Source organism: Castanea sativa, chromosome 6 (assembly GCF_040712315.1).
Source record: "Castanea sativa cultivar Marrone di Chiusa Pesio chromosome 6, ASM4071231v1".
NCBI lineage: Eukaryota > Viridiplantae > Streptophyta > Magnoliopsida > Fagales > Fagaceae > Castanea > Castanea sativa.
In genome coordinates, this window is record NC_134018.1 from 5,680,558 (window position 1) to 5,691,146 (window position 10,589).

The 10,589-nt window shown below is 34.1% G+C and overlaps 1 pseudogene; it reads left to right on the forward strand.

The window, feature by feature from the left end:
* The first annotated feature begins 4,827 nt into the window (after positions 1–4,827).
* Positions 4,828–8,845, forward strand: LOC142641621 (receptor-like kinase TMK4; annotated as a pseudogene).
* The last annotated feature ends 1,744 nt before the right edge of the window (positions 8,846–10,589 follow it).

Here is a 10,589-nt window from a genome sequence, read left to right on the forward strand (position 1 = left end):
AAGGCAGAATGTCCATTCTTACCACAGATTTGACATGTGACCTTCTGCCCTTGAGAAGAAGAGGCCTTGGTCTATGGAGAATAGGTGAATTGAGAATCAAACATCTGATTATTACCATGATGAAATTGATTACTTCCTCTACCATTACCACAACCCCCTCTATTATTATTACCATTACCATTCCTGCCTCTTCCTCTACCTTGACTGTGATTAAACTGATTAAATTGGTTAGCTGCCACAGCTAAAGATGAGGAATCCCTAAGATTAGAAGCAATTGACCTCTTCTTGATTGATCTTTCTTCTGCATTCAAGAGAGTATTCAACTCTTCAAGTGTGATAACATCATTCCTGGTTCTAATTGCAGAGCAGAATGCATCATACTCTGAAGGCAGGGCTTCAAGAACCAGATGAATGAGCTCTTCTTCATCAACACAGACTGCTACAGCCCCAAGTTTATCCCTGATTTCTTTGATTCTTTGAAAGAATGAATCCATAGATTCTAAACCCTTCTTAATACTCATTAGTTCATCTCTAAGACTTAGGACATGAGAGCGTGATATTGATGCAAACCTTTTCTCAAGCACCTTCCAAACACCTAGTCCAGACCTTTGGCCTATAGTGAGAGCCAAGATTGATGGAGAGATAGTTGAATTGAGGAAAGTGAACAAGGCTTGTTCACAACTCTTCCATTGGAAAAACTTTGGATTAGCTGCAGTTGTAAAATTTCCTGAGCTATCCTTAAGAAAAGGATCTAAAGCATGATCATCATCACTGATGAAATTGATCATTGAGTATGCTACCAGAATGACTTCAATCTGATGTCTCCACACCATATAATTGTTGTAATCAAGCTTCACGGTAACCATACTTGCCATATTTGACAAGTAATAAAGATGGATTGACACCATGAGTGATTGATGAACTTGAAGTTGACCTTGTTGTTGCAGAGGACGAAGAGCTAGCAGAGGACGCCATTAATGTGGCTCTGATACCATGAAAGAAGATGATAATTCTTGAAAGAAAATTCTAGATGAGAGAGAGAGAGAGAGAAATAGAAGAAATGAATATTGCATATCTCATAGATTACATCAAGTACAAGTATATATAAGCTAGCTAATCATAACTGAATTATGGCGCCAAACCATCCTAACAGATTTGGATGAAGTCTAACAGAGTAACAAAATACAGACACGTGTACAAGTGTAACTAACCAATACTTCAAGCACTTAACTAAAACTACATACAGTTTTACACTAGACTAAACTACAAGTCTTTTAGGCAGATTATGCAGCTGTGCTTTTCTATGAACTGATGTTGTGCTAGCTAAACTTCTTGAGGCAACACCATCATCCTTTACAGTTTTGTTATCAGTTTTGATTTTGGGAGTGCTGCCGTCAATTGTTTGGCTAAAAGAGTTTATAGTTATATTCTACCCATGAATAGTTTCGATACTAAATTGGGCACAAAAGTCATCAAATACCTAATTTTTCCAATAGGGCCAAAATTTTTTCTTTTGGGGGCTGACCTTTAGCTTTAGGACGACACCAGCATTTAAGACCAAAACACACATACACATGGTGGTACTGGTACATAGTTATGTATGTATTTGCTATTTACTAGAAAGTATGAGTAACTTAATAAATTAAGAATTTTAAATGTGTAACATTGTATTAGAATCACTTAAGAATTTTCATGTATTTTTTTTTTTTTTACAAAAGTAATGAATTTAGGGGGGGGGGGGGGACTTTTATAAAATTTGTATAATCTATTTGTAATCTTGTTATTTTTAATGAATTAGAAACACTTAAGATTTTTTTTTTGGTGAATCTAGACTTAATGAAATGGAAAAATTGCCTTTTGTATCACTCATGAACAGATTTTTTTTTTTTGTTGGACAAAGTATGGGTATGGAAATTTTACTACCAACTAGAATTTCGTGACTATAGATAAAGATTTATTACCAAAAAAAAAGACTATATAATCCAAAATAACCTAAAGTCCTCTATACATAAAAAAGTCAAGTACATTATCGTAAGAGATTTCCAATAGCCGAAATCTTTGAGCAACTTGTTTGCCCCAAATGATACCCTTCGGTTTGGACTAATGCAAAGTCTCTCACATAATATTCACAAAAACATAATTATCCAATATAATAGTGTAAATACTGTGCGAAACATTGATTTAATCTATCTTTTTAAGGTCTAAAGGAAAATAAAAATAGCTGATGTTTTTTTAATAATTTAAAAAGAAAAAGAAAAACACACGGATTGAAAAATCAACTTTGACTTTGACTTCTCTTTTTCTATCTCATTTTGGACTATCCTCCTGTGTGTACGAGTCTGCTAGAGTTTCATTTACTCTCTAAAATAGATTAAGAAAAATTAAATATTGTATCTAACATTAATTATTAATCAATAAATTTAGAAATACACTCAATCTTGTTGTAAAAAAAAACCTTAAGAAAGAAACTAGACTGAAAGAAACTGGGCTATTATTGAAACAAAAACCTTAAGAAACATCAGCACTTACCAATGGGACAATGTCCTCCGGAATATCTTTAATAACGTGTCTCTATTTGTTAGAAAAATTGTATATGACTTCTAGCCATAATATAAGCTCATAAATTAAAATCAATCTTTCTAATTAATTCAAACAATATACTCTAAACAATTTAGGTATTAATCATCAATATAGATTTATGCATGCATAGAAATTTTCGGTCACTATATTTATTTACTTATTTATGGGGAAAGTTAATCAAGTAGTACGTAATAATGTTGGAGTTTTTTTCAAAAAACAAATTCCAAACTTAAATATATAGTCTAGCTCAAAGTTATTCTCAAAATAATAATAAAAAAATCTAGTTTGAAGGCAAGTGCATCCCATTCTTCATGGTTTAGTTTTGATTTTTGCTCAAAAACTAAAATAAAATAAAATAATCTTAATCATTTAATACTCAAATTGATTCAACTCAATTATTACAAAACAAATTTTGATGGTTTATAGTATTCGATTTTCATAGTTGTTTTCCCCCATTAACATCAAATCAAGATTTTCAAGTTTGGTATACATATGGTCTTACCCAAAAAACCCTTTCTAGTCTACCAAACTAACAAAGTATAGCTCCTATAAACATCCTAAAATGCAAGTCCACAATTTTCTGTTTTGTATGCACCCAGGTATTTGGCTAATTATAAAATTTAGGAGGAGATTCAGGGTTGAAAATTTCTAAAAAATTCAACAAACATCATAATAATATGTATTCAACTTGTTCTTTTCAAAACATAGAAAATCATTCAGATTTACATATTTTTTTAACAAAAAACTCCTAATTATTCAACGAATTTATAGGATAACCTGAAAATTTGTAGAGATTCTTTATTTATGATACCGGTCAGAAAACTTATTGTTTGGGAATTATTATGGAAAAGTTGTGAGCTTATTTATAAATCTTTGTGGAATATTGACAGTATTTTGTTTGTAACCACTCAACAATATGTTGTGTAGTTTAATTATTTTAAACCTATATATAAGCTCTTTATGTTTTATCCTTCTGTGAGATGTTAGTGATTACCCAGCTTGCATGGAACCCTAATCTTTCTGACATTGGTATCTAAGCACCCATCTGTATGACTGTTATTGAGTTTTTTTTATGAGATGACTATTAAGTTTCATATATGTGATGTTTATTGTGTCCATGTGGGGGCTAATAAGTTCTATCTGTGTGACAGCAATTGACAAGACCTTGGGTTGGATTATTTTCCTGTTTAGGATTGATGTTGTCGTTGTGATTCACAACATGTACTATGTAATTTCATGACTTTTATCTAAAAATCCTTTATGCAGTATTGTTTTAATTATTTTTGCCACATTATCAATGAAAATTGTTAAGCAAAACTTACCTAGAGAATCCAAATTGTAACATATTTTATAAAAACACAACTAGAAAAATATTTTTTCAAGTCAAGAACATTGCTTTGTATATATTAATCAATAGTTAGTGGTGGGAGATTTGAACACTGCACGCATGTCTCTGTTGAAAATATAAAAAAATGTCAATTAGTTAAGTTACAAGATTCTTAGCTAGTTGAGAGCATTGCCGAGCAAGCTAGAGAGAGTATATTTGTCTTCAATCTCAAGCATGATTAGTGGATGCGAATTAGCGGATCTAGATGGTCTGAAACAACGTAAAGTCTTCAATTACGAAGTCAAGGTGCGTTGTTAGAAGAAATTTGCTATGGCCAAAATTTTCGTGCAACTTTCTTTCCAGACAAAGAATAGAATAATTTAAGATAAGTTTCAAGTCTTCATGGATGGCTTCTATTCAAAGATTAATGGTCTATAGAATAAATAGTATATACAAAAAAAATTTGACAACATTTTTCACATTAGTTGAGTTGATTTACTATTGTCGATTCTAAATTGAGTTAATAATATTACTTTTTTACTTACTATTAACCATTTATCTCATTAACAATAGTCCTTTTTTTAAAAAAAAAATTTTTGGTCTAAATCAAAATGACGGTGTCTTTTTTATTATTTTTATATATTTTCAAGTTCAAGTTAGCTGCCAATTTCTAACCATGACAATTTTTTGTTTTTTGTTTAGAAAAATTCTAACAGTAACTTGGCCCTTCCAACACGGCTCACTCGGTCCCTCTCACATTTCCCTCCTTTCTTGGGTACAAAAAATGAAAAAAAGACCTTACCTTTGAACATCAACACTGCCAGACTTCAAACCCACCTCTCTCTCTCTCTCAATCTCAAATGGTTCGGCTGATATATCTCTTTACCTTCATTTTCTCCTTCCTAACTCTTTCATATGCCGATGACGCTGCAGCCATGGCCAAGATCCTAGCCTCCTTTGTCCCCGCCCCAAGCGGCTGGTCCGCCACCACATACTGCTGCAAGTGGAAAAACGTTAACTGCGACGGAAGCAACCGTGTCACCTCCATCAACTTAGCTTCTCAGTCTCTCACAGGCACTCTTCCTTCCGATCTTGGCACTCTCACCCAACTCACCACTCTCTCTCTCCAAGGCAACTCTCTCTCTCTGGACGTCTCCCCTCCCTTGCCAACCTCACTTCTCTTCAAGAACTCTACCTTGACAACAACAATTTCACCTCCATTCCTTCAGGTTTCTTCCAAGGACTCACAAGCTTACAAATCTTAACCTTGAGCCAAAACCTTTATCTTGCACCTTGGACCATCCCCACCGAGTTGAATCAGGCCACTAGTTTAGTCACTTTCTATGCTAGCAATGCAAACATTATTGGGTCTTTACCAGATTTCTTTGAATCCTTCCCGAGTCTTCACGATCTCCGACTGTCTTTCAACAATCTCAGTGGCACTTTCCCTAAATCCTTCGGTGGATCCGGGATTCAATACCTCTTGCTCGACAACCAGCAAAATGGCTTGTCAGGTACCATCGACGTGTTATCTTCGATGACACAGTTGTCCCAAGTGTTGCTAATGAGGAACCAGTTCACTGGTCCCATCCCAGACTTGTCAAACTGTACAAGTTTGTTTGATCTTCAGCTCAGAGTCAACCAATTTACAGGCCTCATCCCAGCCTCACTGATGTCAATTCCCTCACTGAGAAACGTTTCTTTGGATAACAATGAGCTCCAAGGGCCTTACCCACAGTTCCCATCTAGCGTGACTACTCACACTCTTGATGGTATCAATAGCTTCTGTAAAGGCACCCCAGGTCCTTGTGATCCCCAAGTGACCACATTGCTCGAAATCGCTGCGGCATTTGGGTATCCAATCAAACTAGCCAATACTTGGAAAGGTAACAACGCCTGCACTGACTGGACTTTCATTATCTGCGATTCACAGGGTAATATTACCACTATCAATTTTGCTAAGCAGCAATTCGTTGGGACGATCTCTCCTGTCTTTGCAAAACTCTCATCGTTGAGGAATTTGTATCTGAATGATAACAATTTGACGGGTTCCATTCCGGATGCTTTCACCAACATGACAAGCCTTCAGGTTCTTGACGTCTCGAACAATAACCTTACTGGGTTGATACCAAAATTTGGAGATTCAGTGGAGCTAACTAGGACCGGTAATCCTTTGATTGGGAAGAATACTCCGAGCTCTGGAAGTGGAGGGAGTGCTCCGCCAGGTTCGAATGGCACATCGCCTAGTGGGAATAAAGCTGGAATAAGGTCAAGTGGTACTTCCGTCTTGCCTGGTATGATTGCTGGTATAGTTATTGCTGTGATCATATTTGTTGTGGTTGTGTTATCTATCTCGATTAAATGTTATGTTAGTAGCAGGCATAGGCGACCAACAATTTCAGTGAAGTTTGGAGGAGTGGTGAATCCTGAAAATGGAGGCACAAGTGTACCGAATATTGAAATTTCGATTGAAGTTCTAAAACAGGTGACGAACAATTTCAATGAAGATGACATTCTGGGTAGGGGAGGTTTTGGAGTAGTCTACAAAGGAGAATACCATGATGGAACTAAAGTTGCTGTGAAAAGGATGGAAAGGAGAACTCCAAATTCATGGTATTCTCCTTTGTAAACATTATTGGGTAGCAAAGGAATCAATGAATTTCAGGCGGAGATTTCAGTCCTTAATAAAGTGAGGCATATTCATTTGGTTTCTCTTTTAGGATGCTGTATCAATGGCAAAGAGAGGCTCTTGGTATATGAGTATATGCCACAAGGGACGTTAACACAACATTTGTTTGATTTGGGTGAGAATGGGTGTTCTCCTCTTACTTGGTAGCAAAGGATTCAGATAGCAATGGATGTGGCACGCGGAATGGAATACTTACATAGTTTAGCACCACAAATTTTCATTCATAGAGATTTAAAACCTTCCAACATACTTCTTGGGAGTGATATGAGGGCCAAGGTTGCAAATTTTGGTTTGGTTAAAATTGCGCCTGATGGAAAGAACTCTGTAAGGACGCGATTAGCTGGGACATTTGGTTATCTTGCGCCAGAATATGGAGGTAATTAAAGCCTAAGATTTTATGTTCTTGTGTCTTAGTTGAATTTGATAGAGTATAGTTACGAAATGGTCATTGTGTCTTAATTGAATTTGATAGAGTATAGTGATTAAATGGCCATTCAAAACTTGGACAATCTCCCAAATTACCTGCACAATTAAAGCAAATCACATCACTGAGGTAGTATCAATATGATGTCGGACGAAGCTTTTCTAATACTGAAGTCAGTCAACTTTCTTATTTGTGTATAAAAATAATATTGTAAATAATCTCTCATACCTGTCATTGACGGAGTGTTATTAGTATTTTAGTATAGCCTTCATATTGCTCCAATTGCTCCTTGATTTTTGTCATTTTATAGAATCAAGGGTGTTATGGGAATGATTGGGCCGCAAGTCCACATTAGTCTACTCTTTTATGTCATTTCCATATCAATCCCCATGCTTCTTAAATCTTTTTATTCTTTTACAACAGTCTATGATCTTCAATTTAATGCATTAGACACCATGCGAGTCTCTTTATTTCATGTTCCTAATCTAAACAAGTTTATAAATATTATTTTCTCCATCCTTACTACCCAACTTGCCATATAAGTTATTGTAGGTCTTAAATTTGACCTTTGGTTTTCGTCATAAAATCAAAATTTAAATAATTAGATAAACAGAGAAAGAAATATTGAATTCTATAATTTTTTTTTGAAGCAATCAATCACTTAGTATGTAACTTCCTAGGCATATTGTTATGTTTTTAACACCAATTTATTTTGACTAATCAAATTATTGAAAAAATATATATCATGAAGAAATTTCAAAAATATGAACACACATAGAGCAACTAAGTAAATTAATCTAGTGGTAAAGTCTTCAATGGTTGTATAAAAGATTTAGGGTTTAATCTCCACTTACACCAAAAACTAATTGGTGTCTTGGTATGATAATAAAAAGCTATCATCAGGAGTAGAGCCATTGGTTAAAACTCTCTAAAAAAAAAAAGTAAATTAATCTAGGAATGAAAAATAAATTATATTTTGCGCTTATATTTTATTTTGTATGATAGTTGCATTATTATACATATTTATGACTCATACATATTTTTATGATTAATTCTATTAATGTTTTTTAATTTCCTCCAACCTCCCAATTGAAATTTTGACTCTGTCACTATATATATGTATAGTCGACCTTGACTAATTTATTAAGAATCTATGAACGACTCAATAATTTGAGACTAGGACTTTGTTATTGTTGTACGTATATAATCTTTTATCTTCATGTGCTTGTGTCATACCAAGTATATTGACACCAATGTTCACCATGAATAATTATTTTTTAGTTAGATGTCACTAGTTGAACCATTGCAGGTCATCTTGATGAGTTCTTTTCCTTGTCAATAGCAGCAGGAAGAGTGACCACCAAAGCGGATGTATATGCATTTGGAGTGGTTTTGATGCAGCTGATTACTGGTAGAAAAGCAGTAGATGATACTCTGCCAGATGAGAACCCTCATCTAGTTACATGGTTTTGTAAGATTCTAAACAATAAGGAGCACTTCCCCATGGCCATTGATCAAACTATTAACCCTGATGAGGAGACCTTGGAGAGCATATACAGAGTAGCTGAGCTTGCAAGACATTGCACTACTCACAAACCATACCAAAGGCCAAATATGGAGCATGTAGTCAACATCTTAAGCCCTCTTATAGGGCAATGGAAATCAACATCTCATAAATTAGAGCACAAATTTCCCACTTTTCATGGAGTAGAGGACATCTATGGCTTTGACCAACACATGAGCCTTCCTTTGCAAAGATGGCGAACGATGTAGAACCAACAACTCTAGGATCTAAGCATCTATAAACATGTTAAATTCTTTGTGAAAGAGCCAAAGATATGTTTTTCTTTGTGTTTTTAATCTTTGTGAAAGTAATTTTTACACATGGAGAGTGATTATTATATAGTATCTCTGTGAGAGCTGAGAATTCAAACTTTTATATTTTGCATTGCATGCATTTTCATTAGACGCTCGGCCAATAGAGGTCATACAAAATGTCTTGGTAGACACTTGGTCAATTGAGATTCTCAGACATGTTTAAAACATGTATTTTAACGATTTGGTCTTAATTTGCTTTAACTTATTCATCTGAAACTAAACCCTTTCTCTTCCACACTCTATCAAATTTCAGTTAAACCAAAACTTTTGATTCCAACATCTTTCCCTTATCAATTCAAGGTAATCTCATAATATTTTATTGTAGACTCATATCTAAGTTTAGGAATTGGGTTATTTACAAGTTTTGATATTGAGCTCAAGTTTTTATTTTATTTTATTTTTTAAAGTTCTTTTTGTCAAATGTTTGTACATAATGGGGTTGTTCCCCTTTGGTTTTAAATTTCTTTTTGGACATATTTATGGGTAATCTTTCACTTTATCCATGGTTGTTTTCATATTGCACTCCATGTTTTCAACAAAACTAGTAAGTTTCTCGTGCGATGCACGAATACTGTTGTAATGTTTTATGTAAATTTGTTTTTGAAAATTATTAGACATATTATAGCATATTATAGTAGAAACTTCAAAGCATGTACGTATATTTTTTTGTCTACCATCAGTTGATCGTAAACCAATTAATTGCAAGCATACATTATGCATATCAAACTCCTTGAACCTTGTTATACGAAATGTCTAACTAAGGCGTTGACCCTATGAAGCATCTTCAGTTGATCGTAAACCAGTTAATTGCAAGCATACATTATGCATATCAAACTCCTTGAACCTATCCCTTGTCATGCGAAATGTCTAACTAAGGCGTTGACCCTATGAAGCATCTTCAATAATATTTTAACTATAGCAGTGCTAAGGTTGCATAGTGATTCATGTCTAGGCAAAGCAACAAACACACTTTGATATTGTCAAGGCTCTTGCGGACAGCCGTACATGATACTTGACCTATAAATAAATATATAAAGCAAGTATTTTCAATGATGGTTGAGGTAGACATGATTCAGCATATTTAACAATTTTTTAACTACCGCACACCCTTGGTGCAATAGTCACTCCACAAGTATAAGTGCTTATGGGGTGTGGGGGGTAAGGGCTGGGATTCAAGTCTCCAAGAAGGACCTTCACACATATATACACTTAGATTAGGCTAAAATAGAAAGTCTATCTTCTATATAAAATAAAAAAAATTAATAAAAAAATTAACAAATGTGTACCAGTATAATATATTTAACAATTTTTTAATACTATTTTGAGTTTATATAGATCCTAGGCTAACCTTCAAATAATGGAGACACCACATAATTTTTTTTGCCCACTTAGTTCTTAATTTGTACCTTTGGGGTTCTATTGTTTCTTTCTTTGTTCTTATTTTTTACAATTGAGTTTCTATCATTTAGGAGGACATAGAATATGTGTAGATTGTGGTGATTATTTTAAAACTTTGCTACCAAATTATACTTAACCCCTCAATAGGTAAAAGAAAATTATTCACCTAAAAATAATAATTTCTTTCTTACCCGTGGTTAATTTAATTTGTTTCACTCATGTCAATTATATAGGTTGCTACATCATACAATCAAATAAAAATTATAAATTTTTTGTCAAGCATTTTATCAAAT